Genomic DNA, 20,374 nt, shown 5'->3' on the forward strand with positions numbered 1-20,374 from the left:
AAGCCATTGCACTAATGGATCACAAAGAGGGTAGGAACAGACACAAATGTTAGTCTAATGAACACAATCAGTTCTCAGACTTCACTGCTTCTGCCTAATAAGCTGTTCAACAGATTGGGATATCAGCTTTTTTTTTTTTCTTAATGTTCAAAATGGATGTGTGTAAGTGGCTTAATTAAATTGTAGAGCCCAAATGTTTGTGTCCAAAAAGTCAAAGTTCATATTAAAGATCTGTTTGTTTATATTTTCCTTGCCTTCTGTATTTTCTAAGGATATTTCTGAAGAGATCATTTCATTTAGAAGGCATTAATGATTACAAAATAGAAACCCAGAAAACACACATATCTACCCCAAAACCAATTCCAGAAGCCCAGACAATGCCTTATGGAGTATAGCTGACATTCCTTGAAATTGCTTATGTATGCAGACATAAAAGTGCTCTTAGTAGATGTAATCGCAGTTTTTACAACCTTCTAATTGCACAGCACATCCTCATATACATTGTCTGCTTTGCTTTGTATAAATCAGTCTGAAGCAGACTAGGCCGAGCTGCTTCTGCCTCTGCACCTGCTAAGACTAACTGTAAACAAGCAACAGCCAAAGGGAGAGAAAAATCTTTCACGTCAGAAAGTGAAAAATGATATGATTTCCTGTTCTCAGTACTTCTTGGCTCAGACCAGAAAGTCTAAATGTGCGTTGTAATTATTGCATGTTATTTCATTGGAGCAGAAATGCATCCCGTGATGTGAATCAGCACCATTTTTCTACTATTAAGTCAAGGGAGGATGAAAATTTTCCCCAAGATGATAAAGCAGTAAACGTATTGAATGGGTGTGTCTGACTGGCAAAATCACTGAAATTCAAGTGGTAACTTACATCAGATTCAGGCTTTGCTCTGTGTCTGTGGTACCATTTTCCTACATTTAAATAAAAGGAAAGGAAAGGAAAGAGTTTATATTTACATTTTTATCAATATGGTCTCTGCTTTTTGATTTACTCTGAAACTTCGGTAATTTGGAAAGAAATGCTTCTTCTTATTATGAGGAAGAAAAGGCATATTGATAAGTGACTTGGGAGGACTCTTCAGCAAACTATACATTCGCCTGAAGAATGCATGTCCTTCCTGAGTCCAGAGTGCCACGTGTCCGGTTGTCTGGAATTAGGGGAAGAGGTGGAGGATGGGTTAGGAGAAGGGGCCTCAACTGTCCTTCCTTAGAGGAATTTTAGTAGCGACACCATCGTACGGAGACACTGAGAAGCAGAGGATGGGGAGGTGGGGCTTTTCTCACTCGTGGAAAGTGAAACCTCATTCCCTCTTTTCTCCTTAAGAGAAAAACAACACAAGTAAACACAGAAACAAGAACGCTGGTTTTCAGGTCTGTCATGAATGTGATGAGAAGCATCACTGAAGTGCTGACACCCACAGGCCCTGTTTCTCACCCCTTAGAGAAGCGTCCTGGGGTCCCCAGGGGAAGAAGGTGCTCCGTTCTGCTCACCGACTTTGCCCTGAATTGATCCACTTTATTAAGGTCCCGGAAAGATTACTCGTCAAACATGACTTTTTAAATTACTTAAGATAACCCCCAAAAGATGCTTTCACAATGCTCTCCTGGGACGAACATCTGGAAAGGATCAGCTCGGGTTCAGAGAGGAGACGCCCTCTGCGGCCCTGCTTCCATCACCTCCCGAGACGCGGAGCGTCAGTGGTGGCCCTTCAAGGTCAGTTCAAGGTTGAGGCCGGGCTGGGGGCTGCCGGGGATCTCTGTCACTGGGCACCGGAGACAGCCGGAGAGATCCAAGGAAGGAGAGATCATGGGCCAAGCGGTTCCACACACCCACTCCCCTACCTTCCTGAAACCGTTTCCTGGTTCAGACGGACAGGTCAACACAACCATTTGTGGTCTTTGCTTTTTTCACTCCGTAGTTTGCAGTTGCGGGGAAGAGCCAGAGGCATACTCCACGGAGAAGAAAGTCATTCAGCAGAAATCTGACAAGCTGCCGATTTACCTGCTCTTCAGATAGGAACATCTACTCCGACGCTATTTTCTGTTGTTTTGAAACACCAATTTGTTAATTCTTTTAAAATACAGTATCTGTGTTTCACAGAGGCATGTGCCTAATCCACATCAGTGGGAAAATGGATGTTTCTTTGACAGCTCCTACTCTGAACTTCCTTACTGAAGTTTAGCAATACCACAGCAGCCTGTAAACCTTTTTTTTTTTTTTTTTGTAAACCATTTTTTAAAAGTTCTGTATGGCCCTATTGGCCTCGATATCTGAAAATCTTGGCTATTACCCATATCTGTGTTTACCATGTAAGTCTCAAAACTTCTAGCATGGAATTTAGAGATTATTCTTGAAAACGCAGCATGTTTGAGTTACTCACAATGAAATCATGAGGCACTTCTGGTAAGAGCGATCTGAAGAGGTCACCGATTCGGGGAGTTTGCAGAAAACAAGCATAAAACTGGACAAAGTTGGCCAAAAACCACACTTCAGGATGTTGGAAATTGACCAAAATCAGAAAAACAAATTGAGAAGCACTTACCTTGGGAAAACCAAGGCAAGGTGGACCGTGCAGTCCTCTCCCCAGCCGCCCCATCCTCTGCCCAGCGCCCAGGCGTGGGCTGTTCTACCTTCACGAGGTGGGGCCAGCTGAAAAGGATAGCAGCTTTGGTGCCACAGCCAGAAAATTCAATCTAGCACCAGAGATGTGAAAACCCAAGGCTTTGCTAACTAAAAATGGCAGACTTTGTTGGGAACACTTGGGAAAAATTGAGTGTGTAGTCCTGATTTAGGGCAAGGGATCAACCAGCCAGAAACTTAACTGGGAGATTTGGAAAATGAGGAAAATCTCACGGACGGGGTGAGCTAAGCTCTGCACACACCCAGCTGACGCCAAACTGTGCCTGCAGGGGGATCCCGGGGGTCCTGCGAGAAGTGAACTTGAAGGCGGCTCAGGACAGGCTGCAGGAGAGCCTGTGTCCACAGCCCACACGCGGCTCGGCCCACAGGGGATGCGCTCCTCTCGGTCTGGGGGTGAAGGGCACAACCTCTGCCCAGCGGAAAGTGCTGACCAGATCACACAAAGGGTGGACAACTGGGGTTCCCGACTGAAAAATAAAATGAGAATAAAAATCGGTCAGAGACACTAATGGTTGCACATCGAGATGGAAAAATACAACATAACCCAGAGTTGTTGAAATATTATCTAAATGTCCAGCTTTCATCAAAAAATACCAGGTATACGAAGAAATGGGTAAGTCTTCCAGGTACTGAGGACAAATGAGAGCCACTTTAACCCTACTCAGAGCGGACTTGTAAGTCAGATAAGCAGACAAAGGCTTTAAAGCAGCTACTACAAAGATGGTCAAAGAATATGTAAAAGGAAGGAAACAGTAAAGATCAGAGCAGAAATCAATGAAATAGAAAACAGGAAAAAAAAACAAGAAAATTTACGAAACCAAAAGTTGATTTTTTTTGAAAAGATCATTAAAATGGATAAATCTTTGGCAACACCGAATAAAAAACAAAATACAAAAATCAAGAATGAAGAATGAAAGAGTGCATCACTACAGAAACTCCATAAATTAAAAAAAATCATAAGGGAATACCATAGAAATGTATATTTAAAAATTTGACAATTTAGGAAAAATGGACAAATTCTAGAAAGAAGCAAATACCAAAAGTGCTGAAAATTGGAATAGAAAATCTGAATAGACCTATATCAAGTAAAGAAATTGAATTGAATTGCAACCCTCACACATTTCTGGTGAAAATGTAAACAGTATGGCCACTTTGCAAAACAGTTCAGCAGTTTCTTAAAATTTAAGCATATACTTCTTGTATGACCCAGCATGTCTACTCCTAAATATTTATATCAGGAGAAATGAAAACATAAGTCCTCACACAGACTTGTGTGGGAATATTCATAGAAACGCTATTGAAATAGCTCCAAACTAGAAACAAGGCAGTTAATAGCTCCATTGCGGAGCTATGGGACTGAGAGATTTCCCTACGGTGACATCTTACTAAAAGTCACAAATGTTCTTACATTCTCAAGTTCATCCCTTGACTCTGCTACCAAACAGGCTGAGCTCTGGCCGCATAACCATGTAATTTACTCCAGTGCCCACTGTGAGCATTTGCATACGTATGTCCCCTGTGGAAGGTGACCCTCTCAGAACTTTAGTGGGTTAGAGATTGGAGGTGGAGGGTCGTTCCCAGGAGAGCAGGCCCTGCAGGTTTCAGGAAGGCACAGAGACACCAGGAACTTGTCCTCCCTCTTTAGGTCATAATATGAATACCTTCTCTTCCTGATCTCCACAGTATTCCCGTTGGCCTCTCGCCAAACTTTAAACATCTCTTTTGTTTTGGAATTAATCATTGCTCACTTGTATGCTCTTCTTTCTTAATGAGTTTTTAATCATTTATATCCCAATAATATAGTTATAGTGGCTACAACAACATTTTACATTCTAGGCTATAAATACAACCAATATTTTCGTACAACAAATACTAGTACCATCAATATTTATCTCCTCATTGAATCCACATAGTAGCTCTATGGAGTAAGTACTATTTTTATTCTTATTTTCATATGAGGAAGCTGATTGTTAAGAGACATTCAATAAATTACCCAAACCAATGTATCGGTTTCTCTTGACACCAGGATTTTAACAATGGTTGGTCTGCTCCAAGATTTTCTTTCTTAATATCATATTGTGATTTTGTTTTTAACAATGCAAGAGGAAATGGAATCTAGAATAACAAAAATCCGAATAAATCCTATTTGTGTTTGAGGCTGCAGCTACTACTTGCAGTATCAGAAGATGGTGTGCCCTTCAGTCTCTCTGGAGCAGACTTGACCGTAGGCTGAAACCCAAATGAACAATGTCTTTGATATGGGATTGAAAATCTGAGGCACAGACTAAATTAATAGAGCATATTCAGTGGAGATAATTAGGTAAAATCAAAAGGTGAGACAAAAACACCACATGAAATTAAAAATCAATTTTCCATTATCTCAGTGATGAGTAATTAGACAATGAGCCCATCAGCACCCTAATTTAATTGTCATTAATGTAAGCATATGCTTTTAAAAATCACCTTGAACTGTGGTCACTCTTTAGAGATTGACCTCTGTTTATGATCCAAAGTATCTTCATTAATTCATTTACTCAAGAAATACTGGGAAGCTGGGTAATATATCAGTTATTATTGCAGGCACTAGGGATAGAACAATGAATGAAAGAGACAAAAATTCCTGTTCTCATGGGACTTACATTCTAGTTGGGGAAAAAAGAAAAATACTTGAAACAATCTTTCTATATCTAAAAAATAAAAAAAAAACCTGTCTATATCTATCTATCTATCCATCAATCATCTCTCTACCTACCTACTTATCTAATATAGTAGATTAGTGAGTAGTAAGTGGCATAAAAATAAATGAAGCAGAAAAGATAGACACAAGAGCATCGAATGGGGAATGCAATGAAATTTCAGACAAGGTGGTCGGCAGAAACCACACCGAGACAGTAACATCTGAGCATAGACTGGAAGGAGGTGAGCGTGTGATTCATGATCATGTGATTCATGAACGTGTGATTGATGATCATGTGATTCATGATCATAGTAGGAGAAAGTAGTTTCCACTAATGGAAACAGAAAGTGGGAATTTTTCTCTGCAATTTCTGGAGGAGGGAGAAACACTGAAGATGGAGTACAGCCAGGGAGTTAAAGGAGCTGAGGTCAAAGAGTTTTGGAAGAGAATGGATGATGTGTAGCCTTGTGAGTGAGGGAGAGGTTGCAGGAGATCAGCGAGACGACCTGACTCACTTTTTAACAGAATGACACCGCATTGTCTGTTGACTATACTGGAAGATGTGTCAAGCCAGAGACTGTGACACACAGAAGTAAGCTGAGTGATCATCTAGAGGGTTATTGCAGGTGAGAGAGGGTAACAGCTTGAACCAGGAGGAATGGGTTAGAAGTGATAAGAAGTGGCAAGATTCTAGACGATAATTTTATAACAGAACCTGTAGGATTCGTTGATGGGTTGTAAGTGGAATGGGAGAGAAAGAGAGCAGTCAAGAAAGACCCTAACATTGTGTCCTGAGGAACTGGTATAATGGAGTTGCCAGTCACTGAGATAAGCAAGACGCTTGGAAGAGCAGACTTGGAGAGAAAAAAGAGGAGTGTGGTACTGGGCACATGGACTCGAGGTGTCTATCAGATCTCTGAGTGGAACTAAGTAGACATTGGCTACATGAATCTAGAAAGGTCTCATATATATGTATAGGATTTATCTAAGTATATCTATATACTTATATGGATACAAACTTAGTATTTATATACTAATTTAGTAACTGTCAGCATGTTGATTGTACTTAAGAGCATCTGACTCAATAGTATTATAAAGACAGTGATAGAGAAGACGACCCAACAAAAGGAGAAATAAGGGAAGATCAAAAAAAAAGAGACAAAAAAGTAATGGCCACAGAGGGATAAGGAAGACCAAGATATGGTGTCCTGAAAGACAAGTGTATTAGATATCTATTTCTATATGACAAACTATTCTGGAAATTATTGGCTTAAGCATATACTTATTTACTCACGATTCTGTGCAATGGGAAGTTGGGCTGGACTCTGCAGGCATGGTCTGCATCTACTTCCTGTAGCATCGCTGGGCTCACTGACATGCCTGGACCTTCGGCGGTGAGGCTGGCGTGGCTGAGGTTTTCGCCCACAAGGCCCCTGTCTATCCGGAGGCTGGCCTGTGCTTGTCCCACAGTGGAATCTTTCTGACAGAGAGAGTGCAACTCTGCAGTGTTTCCTGAAGCTTTGCCTCTGCAGTGTACACCACTTCTACCACGTGCTGTTGGCAACGTAAGTAACAAGTCCAGTCCAGATTAAAGAGACTGAAAAGTGAAACTAGCTCTTTTGCAAAGACCTGCAAGGAAGTTGTGACAATTCTTTGCCATCTGTCCCATGCTAAAGAAAATGCTTCAACAAAAGGAAATGGAAAATTGTCTAGTGTTATGTCATGTAAGATGAGGCCAAAATTAGACCTTGCATTAACAAAATTAAAAACTCAGCCGAATTCTCTAATGATTAGAATTGGAATATGTGGAATATAAGAGGACCATGTTTAATTATTTACGGTGTGGCAATTATGTTTATCACATGAGAAGTCTCACAGTTCGGAGAAACTCACACGTTACCATGGGCTTTTAACAATATTTCAAAAAACAGCAGTGATCTTTTCATATTTTTATAAGATTTTAGAGTTCAGCCCTCAAAGTTTCCTTTGCTAATTCAATCAGGCAGCAACTTGCTATTTTTTTTAAGTGAAAGAATGTACTGAGAATTATATTTTTAAACAAGTCAAGGGCAACACCATAACAACTAATGTCTGATTCTCTAATGGAAATCTTAACCATAATTTAAAAGAAATAAATGCTTGAAATACTCATATGTATTCAAAATGAGGGCTTACAATTTTGAAGTTAATAGATATGTAAAAGATTTGAATATATAAAATTGAATTCTATTTTTATATTTAAATACATAATTGTCTATGACCTGAAGAGTTGCAAGAAGTTCACTTAAAAGAACACTAAGTAATTCTTTTTTTCCATTAAGCCGAAGAGGGAATATCTAGTTTTAAAAATATTTTTCAATTGAGTGCAATTTAATGTATGTTAATGAAGGGCTCTGAGATGGCAGTTGCTACAAGAAATAAGAAAAAAACCCCTTACTTTTGGAAAATATGTCCTTCCTTACATTTGGAATAACTAGACGCACATAATATTACGAGATCAAATTACAAAAAGATGGCTGTTGTGTATAGTTGTGAAAAATAATCACATTAAAGCATCTTTTGTTTTAAATTACCTACATTCTAATTACATAACCAAAATTGATTAAAGTCAAAAACTATAAATTAAACACGCAGATAATAGATAAACCTTAAATCCCACTAGCACCAGATAATAATTAATAACATTTTAAGTAAATCACTTGAAATACGCTCCTATTCAGATATAAAATATATGGAGTATACAGTGGACACTTGAACAACATGAGTATGAACTACAGCCCAGAACTCTTGGGATCCACTCCTGAGTATATATCCGAAGAAAACAAAAACACTAATTCGAAAAAGTACACACACCCCAATGTTCACAGCAGCATTATTTACGATTGCCAAGATATGTAAGCAACCTAAATGTCCATCAACAGATGAATGGACAAAGAAGATGTGGTATATATACACAATGGAACACTACTCAGCCATAAAACGAATGAAATCTTGCCATTTCTGACAGCATGGATGGACTTGGAGGGCATTATGCTAAGTGAAATAAGTCAGACAAAGACAAATACTGTATGATATCGCTTATATTTGGAATCTAAAAAATACAACAAACTAGTGAATAAAACAAAAAAGAAGTAGACTCACAGATATAGAGAACAAACTAGTGGTTCCCAGTGGGGGGGAAGGGGCAATAGAGGTGGAGGGAGGTACAAACTATCGGATGTAAGATGGGCTCAAGGATGTATGTACAACACGGGGAATAGAGCCAATATTTTGTAATAACTGTAAATGGAAAGTAACCTTTAAAATTGTATAAAAAATTAAATTAAAAAAATATCTGAAATCCAGTACTGTGACTGTTTAAGCAAAGTAAAGTAAGCACTGGGTAATTAACTGAAAAAATGATATTCTAGCTGGGTCTATATTTGCTACATCATATAAAGAAAATTTAATTCTAATGTTGATGAATCTGTGTCCTATATGAGTTTTCAAGGAATAAATTCCCAAAGAATAAAATATCAAAATAACCATCACTGGTTAGAGATAAAATAAATGTTCAATAATAAAAACAATAATTTTCTTCCTCTGCTTCTTTAGTGGTTTAAATTTTAATATTTGAAATTTGGCTCCCCATTACATTATATTGGATTTTTCTTTTTATTTCAGACTTAAGTGAAATCAAATAGCTTCTAAATGAGATGTATTTTTTAAATGAACAGAAAATGTCCCTCAAAGTGACAATGCAAGTCCTCATGGTACAATAAAATGTTAAAATATTTATACCCCAGAAAAAAGCAACCATTATTTTCCATATGTTCTTTTAGTCTTTCATCAGTGTCTTCAAATTATGGTTATCCTTATTCTGTTAAGAACACATGCTGAGAATCTACTAAATGAAGACCTTAAAGGCAATTTAAGGAGATTAAAAAGAAATAGAAGTTATATCTCCAGAATTTAAGCAGAGTACAATGGTGACAAAGCAGAAATAATATGACAGCTTTGCTTTATGAAAATTAGTGAGTCCCTATTTTTCAAATACTAGAAATAAGATGTGTAAAGAACAAGGCTGTTTTTTTTTATCCATTCATAAATATTTACTGAAGAGTTTCCCAGAGTTTGGGACCACAGTGATGAATAAGACATAATCATTAAGCCAGTGACATTTATCTGCTAAAGGGAGAGACAGACTCGTAAGTGAACCACTCCTTTCTGTAATGATGTTAACAATATTCACAGTACATACAATGTACTGTGGGGCTTCAGAGAAGGGGCATGGTGGGTCACCAGGCTGGGGCAATCTCCGGAGCAGGGGAAGTATGTCTGCGATCCAGTACAAAGCCATTCAGGGGAGGCGTGCAAATGTATTCCCTGAAGAGGATTCAATTTAGAAAAGTTAACACTTAGGTTAACTCTTAAAGGTTAAGAGGGAACTTTCCAGGCAGTCAAGACAGAACAATGTGTACAAAGATGATGAATAAAAATAATTACAAATGACTTTGCATATCGAAGACAAAGAAATGTTTGAGTATAAGAAAAGGGTAAGTGTGATTTACAAGGTTCAGATTAGGAGGACTTTGTGTACCATTTCAACGACTTTGAATTTTGCAGTCAGGAAATGAGGAAACACTGAAAGCTTTGAAACAGGAAGCTGGTGTTTGAAGGAAAACCTCCCTGGAGGCAGAAGACTCTTCATGGGGCGGCTCTAAATGGCCCCAATAAGACCCAATTTTTCAAAAAGTATTTACTGTTACTTTTACAGAAGTACAATGGAAATATCTAGATTACTGGTAGTTATGTTTTTTAAACTGTTTCATTGCAGTATAATTGGCATACAGACAATGATAGTTTGAAGGAAAATAGTAAAGCTCTATTTAATCAGCTGCACTTGGTGTGGCCCATGGGACAGAGTGAGTCTGAGAAGGAAGAGTGAAGGGCAATTTCTAAATTCATGTTCGGGAAAGCCGAGCTGATGGCGCTATTAACCCCACATACACTCCATCACTCACTCTAGTCTCCAAGACCTAAAGTAGATGGAACCTAAAAGACACCATGTTGTCATAGAGAGAAATATATAGAAAATGGAACCATAGTCTATACCATGAATTTATTTTGGATAGTAAATGCTCAGGCACAAGACTAAATGTATCAAGAAAGGAAGGATAGTAGCAAGTAGATCAATCATAAATACTGAATTCATTTTTACTAAGTATAAGACTTGATTAGTGTTATATGCTTGCAAAGAAATGTAACAATGATGGAACTGTTGAAATGTGCTGAAGGAAAATATTAATACTATTGTAATACAACGTTTAAACACTTCAGATAAACAAGATATATAACCATTATTTTTTTGCAAGCAAACTACATGTGCTGTGGCTGACAAAAGCACCTCTTATTTATATGTAATCGGCTCTTTTCTTTGTCTTGTTATTCTGCCAACTAAGAGGCCCCCTGCCAATCTTCCCAAGGGTCGCACAAGCTGACTCTGCTCCTGACACCTCCCAGAGCCCCCTTTATTTTCCCAAGTCAAGTGGAAACAACTTGTTTGACTTATAAATCTGGGTATTTGTTACAACAACATTCCCAAAATGTAGAATGTGTGTCCTATGGGACCTGTGACAGTTTCCTAGGGAAAAGGAATTAGTGAAGCCATGATTATAATACAGTGTAACAGGACCTAAAATGGAAATGGTTTGGTTCATGTTAGGATTGAATGGGCAAGAGAATGCCAGAGGTTCAGCTTTGTACTTACTGTTATAAATTCATCAGAAGCAGAAATAATAGCTGGATTTCATTATTATCATTTTAAATCTCAATGTTAGTGATTTTAATCACGCAGTCAGTTAAGCACATATTAGACAATTTACAATTTCTTATGACGTAAAAAAGAATTACATTGGTAATTATTTGGCCAGGTGTGTCAAGAAAAAAAAAAAGATTAGACTTGTTTACTCATGACGAATAATCTAATACAAAAACAAATGAAACTTGTTCTCATCAAGCACTGAGGACGACAAAAACGTTCCCATGCCTACTGAGGTTCACTATGAAAAATAGTGTGTTTGCATCAATAAAAATTAAACTAATGCCTCTAATGATTGTTTCTCAGGAGTAAAGAGATTTATAATCATCACATCTTTATCTCCAACGTGACATTCTCGGAGGAGATGAACCCGAGGTGCCTTCTCTGATGAAGGAAGCACACTGTTGGCCCAGATGCTTGGTTGGACTGATCTCCACTCCCCGGCTTTCCTCTCATCGAACGAGCGACCCCAAGACAAAGGGAGGAATCAACTTGCTGTACACGTATCACCAGGTGTTTACAGTCTCAGCAAGATGTGGGCTGTAAGGTCACCCAGCACTGGGACTGAAGGCATGAGATGAAGAGGAGGAGAAATCACCGCCTTGCCGTTCTCTGTCCTCTGCACTCAGGTGAATAAGTCTATCTCCTTTTTACAAAAAGATATTCAGAGTTCCTGCTTCAGTCGGGTCCCGTGCAATGGTTAGGTAAGGCTGGATTAGCCTGCCCCGCAGCCCCCAGCTCTCCCATCCCTGCACTGATGTTCTGTATTTAATTCAGGGATCAAGTGGAATATGAGTTCTTCATGCAGGGCGGGCATCTTGGCATCCCTCAGGGGAAGGGGTGCTGCCGAAGTGAAAACTGCCCCCTCTGTGACGACAAGCCGGGAACCTTACGAGCCCTAAATAACAGATGTGTGGAGTCAGGGAAGTGAAGCATTTGTGAGGTTAAAACCACTGCCAAAATCCAGGGGTACAGTGTTAAACATTAAGACTAGCAAGTGGTCCATGCTATAACACAGAACAGCAGAATCAACTGTACTGAAAAGTATGAATAAATAAATTTATTGATTGCACTTACCTGCTCTAAGAAGGGAGTGTTAAATGAATCAGTTTAATTATCTTTGGTGAGTCTTTATCTACTTTTTAAAAATAGCATTCTATTAAACAAATATTTTCTAATGATCAATAAAGTATGCTATTACTAAATTACATTCTTCTTTTTGTTTTTTGTTGCACTGTGTGGCAATAAATTACATTCTTTACAACACAAAGAAATACATATACATGAAATATATGAAAATGGAAAAATGCCTTTTTTAGAGTAATATGGTTATGAAACGATTTCTATACTAGAGAAAATGTGTATCATCATTTCCTAAGATGGTTTCACGTTCATGAGACACATTCAATATCTCATTCTCAGCCTGCCACTGTACCTCTGGGCATTTCTAATGTTTTTCTTCATTTGAACTCCTTCTTTTTAATGAATCACCAGATTGCCACTAGTCTGAGTAAAAGTCCCATAGAGTTGGTTATACAAGCAGTATAGTGATGTGTGGTATCTCCTGACAGTGTGGTTGTGAACAGAACGTGTAAATCTCTGCACATGTAAGAGCGTCACAACACACAGCCATACAGTAACACAATACAGTGTTCAATCTTCTTCCTGGATGAATTGTTTCAACATAACACTGCTCCAGAGATAAGACCTGGCTGGTGGGTAAACACATCAGGATCAGCATAGGCTGCAGTGAACTTAATCAAAATATTGACAACATTTGTTATTCAGCATGTCACTTTTCTACAATACTAAATGCTTGACTTTCATATGATGCTAGAAACTTACAAACAAGTCCCCTGTGTGACGGACTTGGAGGCTAAATGTTCATCTAAAGACTGTTCACGCTAAGTCAGACAAAGCCTCTCCTTTCCAAGCCCTCCAAAGCCTTCCTTGTCACTTGGAGTACAAGCCACAGTCCTTACAATAAATAACCAGCAAGACCTCAGTTCTTCCTCCCACTCACTGGCTCCAGACAGACAGGCTTCCTTGCTGTGCTCTGTAAACACAGCCACCAGCCCCTGCCTCAGGGTCTTTGCAGGTACTGCTCCCTCTTCAGAGAACACGCTTCATTTTCCTTCATTCTCAGGCTATTATTCAAATGTTACCTTCTTAGAGAGATATTCCTTAGCCATCTTTTAAAAACTGTATCATCACCAGAATATTCCCTAAATCCCTTCTCTTCTTGCTTTGTTCATAGCACTTATCAATATACGTCTCCAGAGTTTATTTATGTATATATTACCTCCCTGTCTTCTCTTTCTCCACACTAGACTTTGAGTTCCATGAGGACAGGTTTTGATTGCTTATCCACTGCTTGCAACCCTAGAGCCTACAAGAGTGCCTCGTATACAATCAGTTCTTAATAAACGTTTGCTGAGTGATTGAATATTAACAAGTTGAATTGAGCTTACTCAACTTTTCCATCTCTTGAGAAATATACTGCATTTAAAAATATATCAAAGAGGGACTTCCCTGGTGGCCCAGTGGTAAGGAATCCGCCTTACAATGCAGAGGACGCGGGTTTGATCCGTGGTCAGGGAACTAAGATCTCACATGCCGTGGAGCAACTAAGCCCTCATGCCACAACTACGGAGCTCCCATGCCTCAACTAGAGAGCCTGCGTGCCGCAAACTACAGAGTCCATGAGCTCTGGAACCCGTGCGCCACAACTACAGAGCCCACGGGCCCTGGAGCCTGCACGCCACAGCTAGACAGAAACCCATGTGCCACAACGAAGAGCCCGCGTGCTGCAACTAAGACCTGATGCAGCCAAAAATAAAATAGCAATAAATAAATAATAAATAAATGTTAAAAAAATGTATCACAGAGATTCTAATTTTGAACTACTCAGGAATGTATCAAATGACAATGAATATGATGTAACTTTAATGGAAAATAATGAGAAGATGTTAAGAAAATATTAACAGTGAAAAGGTGCCCCCCTCAAAGAGCAAATGGAATGAGAAACAGATCAGAATGTGCTTCTATGTTGAAAAGAGAAAAGAGTAGAATATACAAAATCTATGAGATAGAAAAGGGGAATAACATAGATTTGAAATTAGAAGAAAATTAATTTGAATAACTACATAGAAAAGGCAGGTGAAGACCTAATTTCTGTACTTGTCAAAGAAAAATGTATGTCTAAGGGCCATAGCAAAGCAGATAAGGTCAATGTTGATGAAAGATTTATTTTAATTTCCTAGACAGAATAGATGTAGCACAACAAAGGACAGAGCAGGTAGAACTTCATGAGACAAAAAATATCTGATTGCACTGAAGATGCCAATTAAATGGTATCAGGAAGGCAGTGATAGTTGTACCTTGATAATTCTTAAATTTTATTTTAAAGACTAAGGGTATACTTAAAACTAATAGAATAAAGGAGTTCCTTTAGTTTTGGCGTGTGTGTATATAAGACAAAAATACACAGGTTTCAGACTCAGGAAGACAGCGTTAAAATGAGAAATTTTACTTGCAATGTGATCTTAAATGACAAAATCTTACTGAGCCTTCTTATCTTTTTCAGTGAAGACGGGAAAAGGGAACACACCTCTCAGGGTCGTTGTAAGATTAAATGAGATAATATATAAAAAGCCTATAGTACAGGCTAGAAACATACTTATTTTTCCCTACAATTAGTATTATAAACTATGAAGAATATAGAATAATAGAATGCTAAGTTATGATGTGAAAATAAAAATCAAATTGGACATCTTACACCTGACCACACCTTTGTAAGCAACATCTTCATTAACCTCTGTTGCCCCTTTGAGGATGCAGTCTGTTTATTGTGGTGTGGCGGGGAAGGGATTCACCCTGCTTCTAAGTGTTTATTTTATGTGGCCTTTCTACTGGGATATAATTCTGGAGGTGATTTAATAGCTACTGAAGCGCAGGGAGAAAATGTTGGGGAAGCAAAAAATATGGCATTAGGTTTTTTTATTTGTTATTGGTTTCATTTTGTTTTTTACTTACGAGTTCACTGTTGGCTGTTGATTGGTGTAAGGGAAGTGGGGGGACTTCCCTGGCGGTCCAGTGGTCAGGACTCTGCGCTTCCAGTGCACTGGGCACGGGTTCCATCCCTGGTGGGGGAACTAAGATCCCACAGCCAAAAAAAAAAAAGGGAAGCTGGGTGAGGGCTGAGGGTTACTTTCATATCAAGGCTAATTTTTTACTATTCAATAATGTCTGCCTTCGGAGTCCCATCTCAGAATTTGAGGTATCACCAGCACATCATCTTAGAGCACCCATGCTTGTCCTAAAAGTGAATACTATTCTGTCTGAGGCCATACAATGTCTCCTACATTCTCCTGTGTTCCATTTTTGTATGTGTTCACCACACTGAAATAGGGCGGCACAGAGCCTTACTAGGAAAATTCCACCACCCAATTCTGGTGACTCAGCCCTGACATTAGATTGAAAGTCCACATCGATGATGTGGATGAAACTATTTAAAAGGCTTAATGCAATAACCAGAGCCAACAGTGAATCAGTATGCTATTTAAACAAAAACTGGGATACTCTCGTCTTCTCACAAACATCGTGTTTTTGTTGATTCTTCTCCTTTTTAAATCTTTCTCTCCTTTTTATTTCAATGCTACAAAACAGACATTAAGCTGTTTATTTGGGGGGTTGTTTTGTTTTTCACATTGTTTGTAAATTGTCTTATGAAACAATATAATGTTTATTCATGCAAAAAAGTGCCATAGTCAGTCAAAACAGTTTAAACTGGTGTCTCTTTTAAAATAGCCCCCGTTTTGTTTTCCCGTCGATGCACCAGACTTTTCTTCTTACCCGTCAACACTGTTGACCTTTTGGACAAATTCAGTTTTGGCTCTGGATTTCCATTGAAACTTTTTATGTAAACACACAAACCCAGAATTTTTCAAATTATGGAGATTATAGCATTTTAGTGCACACATAATGTAATTTTTAGATATGTTCCACTTGTATTTTCCACATCTTATGTTTTCTTTCCCAAGCTAAAAGGTGTCTTCTAATTTTACTGCTTTATTCTTCTATGACCCTCAATCTTATTTTTATTTTATTACCTTTTTTTGTTGTTGTTCTAAAACACTTCTTTCTTCCTTTGTGGAGCAACGGAGTTCAGGTATTATAGCTTCAGATTTGTTCTACATGGTTTCTGTCCTTTTGTTCACACAAGGCCAAACATTTCTGAGAGTTTTCAAAGAAGAGATTGGAGTTCATTGGAAAGCAGTGTTTTCTGTGATAAAACTCAGCACATATTAAAGGTGTGAAGAAAATGTCACCAAGGGAAAACTCAACTCAGGTTATGGAGAAAATCAAACCACTGCCAATTCACAGGTACACGCACAGAAAACAGTGCAATTACTGATTTGTCTGGCTTTCTTCTTCTTGAGGCTTTTCTGGTCTCAGAAAATACCAGAAATGTATGTGGATCCAAAGGTGGATGCCAATGAGGTGAAAGGATGATGAGGTTTTGTTTCGATGTAATTTAAATTCAGCGATGATGTTAGCGGTTAAGATGAGTGTGTCTAAGAAGGGATTCATTTCCCGTGATTTTCCTACTGATTGCTGATTAAAAATGTGTATACCTGAAAAGTGATTCTGAGAGAGAGGTAAAGACATGCATTTTTAAAAGGCACTGCAGAAACTTCAGAAAGGGAAGATAACTTCAGAAAGAGAAGATATACCTACATGTACTGTTATGCCTTTTTCTCTCTTCCTAAACAGTCTTGTGCAAACACTTTGTAGTTTTAATACAACTTTAATCAATGTCAAATCACAATGCAGTGACTTCTTGTGTTAAAAGTTAATTTAATGAGGTATTTCTTCTCTGATACACAGTTTCGAAGATGACTTTATTCTTATCCCATCATTTTAACTATTGTTTCGTTAATAGAAAAATATCCAAATTTGATTCTGTGATATCTTTGTTCAGCTCAAATAAGCACAGTAATTGTAATAATTTAATATTGAAAGTAGAAAAATCTTCCCTAAAGCAAAAGTTAATACAATCATTTGCTATTGACTCTGAAATTTTAAATGAAAGTTTGAATAAATACACAAACACATACATATTTGCTCACTTGCATTTCTGAATTTTGATCCAATAATTAAAAATATCCAGGCTCTGTGTGTTACCAATGACAGCATCTTGGGTCATTTAGAATATGTCTGTGAGAGAAAAATGAAAATTTCATGAAGTGATTTAGCAGTTGAATCTGCACAATCCAATAAATATTGGTAAATTTGCTGTGATATTCTTCTCAAATATTTGTTATTCTCTAACATATTCTGTTTTAGTTCATGAAATTCCCACCGCCTACCACTGGGAAGGGAAAGGGTTAATATATAAGCCAGGAAGATAAAGCAAAATTCATGACGTTTTTAATATACTGCCATTTTGTGGCACATAAGGTTGCTGTGCCTACCAGGAGGTCTTCTTCTGTCCAACTAAACTTTCTGACATGAAAGGCCATCACAGGCCAGGCCTGGACCGTCTCCTCTGACAAGTATGAGGCGGGCTCTGCTCGTCAAGAGGGCCCCAGAGGTGCCTCTTGGCAGGAGCCTTGGCAGCATTTGTGCAGCCCCTGGAGTTACTTTCACCCCTGATGACGGCCCAGGTTCCAGAAGGTAAGACCCACATGGTGGACGTGGAGCCCACATGGCTCAGGAGCCCCACGCCACGCAGGGGCCACTGCTCCCCAAAATGATGCACAGGCCTGTGCTTCAGTCTCCTCAGGGTCAAGCCAACTCAGGAGCTGCTGCCTTGGGAGAAGCCCAAAGCCAAGGGCACACTCAAGTGTTTGTAATTCGTGTATCCTTTCCCCACATACAGATGTAATACACAAACCAGGGGTAATGTCTCATGTTCCTCAGAAGCAGCTGGTTCTTGTCAGGTTTCCAGAAGAACAGCTAGAGAGAGGAAGTGACTCATGCAGCAAGGGGAGGCTTTATCTACCCTTTCAAACACAAGTCTAGGTAAAATTTGCTCTAATGAACATTTTTCTTTGTTGTTACTGCTAAAGAGGCTCAAGGCAAACATTCCTTTGAAGTGCATACATTTTACGTAGAATATACCAATATTTCACCCTTTTCTTATCTAAAAATAATTGGGGGTGTTTTACAGGCCAACTGAAGGGATCTCCCTCCCATCCTCCCTATCCCACCCCTGTAGGTCATAGATATTAACAAATTGCTTTCCAAACAGGAAATTATAACAATATAACTTGTCATTCCCAAACAATATATTGTAACCATATACATGCCCACCAGTAATGTGTGAGATAGCACTTTTTCCCTATCCAGCAGAGTAGATCTGGATTTAACAGCAGTGCCTGTGGAGTGTATGCTAATATCCAGTAGGACAAAAGTACCTCGCAGCCTTTCTTTTCTATAGTTTCCATACTAACTTCCAGCTAGAATTTTTTTAAAAAAACTATTGTGATCCTTTAAGATTGTATGAATTCTATGATAATTTGGGAGGAATTGATATTTTTATTCTTCTCACACTTTTCCATTTTGTTGACATTTTCTATTACTTCTTTCAATATGACTTGATTGCTTTATTTATAGAGGTCCTGTGTCTTTCCTGTGGACATTGTTTCCGAGCATTTTATTATTACTCTTATCTATTGTGGAAAGATTGTTTCCCAATTCTGTTTCTAGGCAAGTCTTGCCATCCTACAGATAAACTATTGATTTCTGTGTTTATAGCTTTTGTCAACTTTCACCTTAGCAAAACACCATCCAAAACCTGCCAAGCAGGCAAAGCTTACTTTGTTGGATCTCCTGAAATAAGAAAGAAACATACCTTGGCAGAATCTTAGCCCCAAACAGGAAAAGTAGAGTGATGGGTTTTTAGGGTCTGCCTGGGTGACAGATTTTCAGACAAGTTTTTGGAGGTCGGGAACTCTTTGGGACCGGGCAGTGTGTGAGACACAATAGCTTTACACTAACGCACATATGAGACCAAGTTTTGAGCCAAGTTTGCTCAACAGTCTTGATAATTCAAGTATTTATAGCTTATCTTCAGGGCTCAAGTATTTCCCAGAGCCAGACTCTAACATCTTTCATTTTTCTCAGTCTTCACACAGTGACAGGAAAGTATCCTGGGGATATATATTTTTAATCATGAGGAAAACCAAAACCCCATGGGTTTAAGCTCTCAGCCGCCCACCCCCTTGACATACTTGTCAGCCCAGGATGGGGATTACAACTCCATTGTCTGTGAACAGAAGCAATTTCAATCTTCACTGCTTTTGGGTGAGTTGTGGATATATGATAAGGCTCTGCTGGTAGTTTTCCAGAATCTATTAGTGTCAGATTTTTTTTTCTTTTTGCTTGAAGATCGTTCGTTGGATCACTTGAAAGGACAAAGTCCATTTGCCAGTATTTTGGGGTTTTTTAAATTAAAAAAAATTTTTTTAAACATCTTTATTGGAGTATAATTGCTTTACAATGTTGTGTTAGTTTCTGCTGTATAACGAAGCAAATCAGCTATACGTATACATATATCCCCATATCTCTTCCCTCTTGCATCTCCCTCCCTCCCACCCTCCCTATGGTCACAAAGCACCAAGCTGATCTCCCTGTGCTATGCGGCTGCTTCCCACTAGCTACCTATTTTACATTTGGTAGTGTATATATGTCCATGCCACTCTCTCACTTCGTAAAAATATGGAACACTTCACGAATTTGCATGTCAGCCTTGCACAGGGGCCACGCTAATCTTCTCTGTATCGTTCCAGTTTTAGTACATGTGCTGCCAAAGCGAGCACTACCAGTATTTTGGACTTTGGTGACGACACATCTGAGCAAAGCAACGTGGAATAACGCTAAGAAAGACATGAGTCAGGGTTTGTAGTCCTATGTTAGGCAGGAGGCAAGGGTGCCCAAGCTCTACTTCTGTGACAAATTGCCCAGAAAGTTGCCAAGTATTGTTATTTTTCAGGCAGACAACTTCATGCCCAGGTTTGATGAGAATTTTATTTTTCTGGCCACTTGACCCATTGTTTTATTTGTCACTTAGAAAGCACTTTAAGTGCTTGATTCCAATTACGCAGAAAATCATCTTTCTTATTGCAACGAACTGGCATCACAGGAAGCTGGTTGTCATCCAAAGGAACGCAAGTATAAACAATAATTATACTGGATGTGCATCTTAATCAAAAGACACACACAAAGGAGTGACTAGAAGTATAAGA

At 38.7% G+C, this 20,374-nt stretch overlaps 1 non-coding gene across 1 annotated transcript; it reads right to left on the minus strand.

Moving 5' to 3' along the window:
- Positions 1–19,841: 19,841 nt before the first annotated feature.
- LOC118897619 lies at positions 19,842–19,948 on the minus strand. The gene has a single exon (XR_005020506.1). It is a non-coding gene; the product is annotated as a U6 spliceosomal RNA (small nuclear RNA).
- Between the last annotated feature and the right edge of the window lie 426 nt (positions 19,949–20,374).

The sequence above is a fragment of the Balaenoptera musculus genome, chromosome 6, assembly GCF_009873245.2.
Source record: "Balaenoptera musculus isolate JJ_BM4_2016_0621 chromosome 6, mBalMus1.pri.v3, whole genome shotgun sequence".
Taxonomy (NCBI): Eukaryota; Metazoa; Chordata; class Mammalia; order Artiodactyla; family Balaenopteridae; genus Balaenoptera; species Balaenoptera musculus.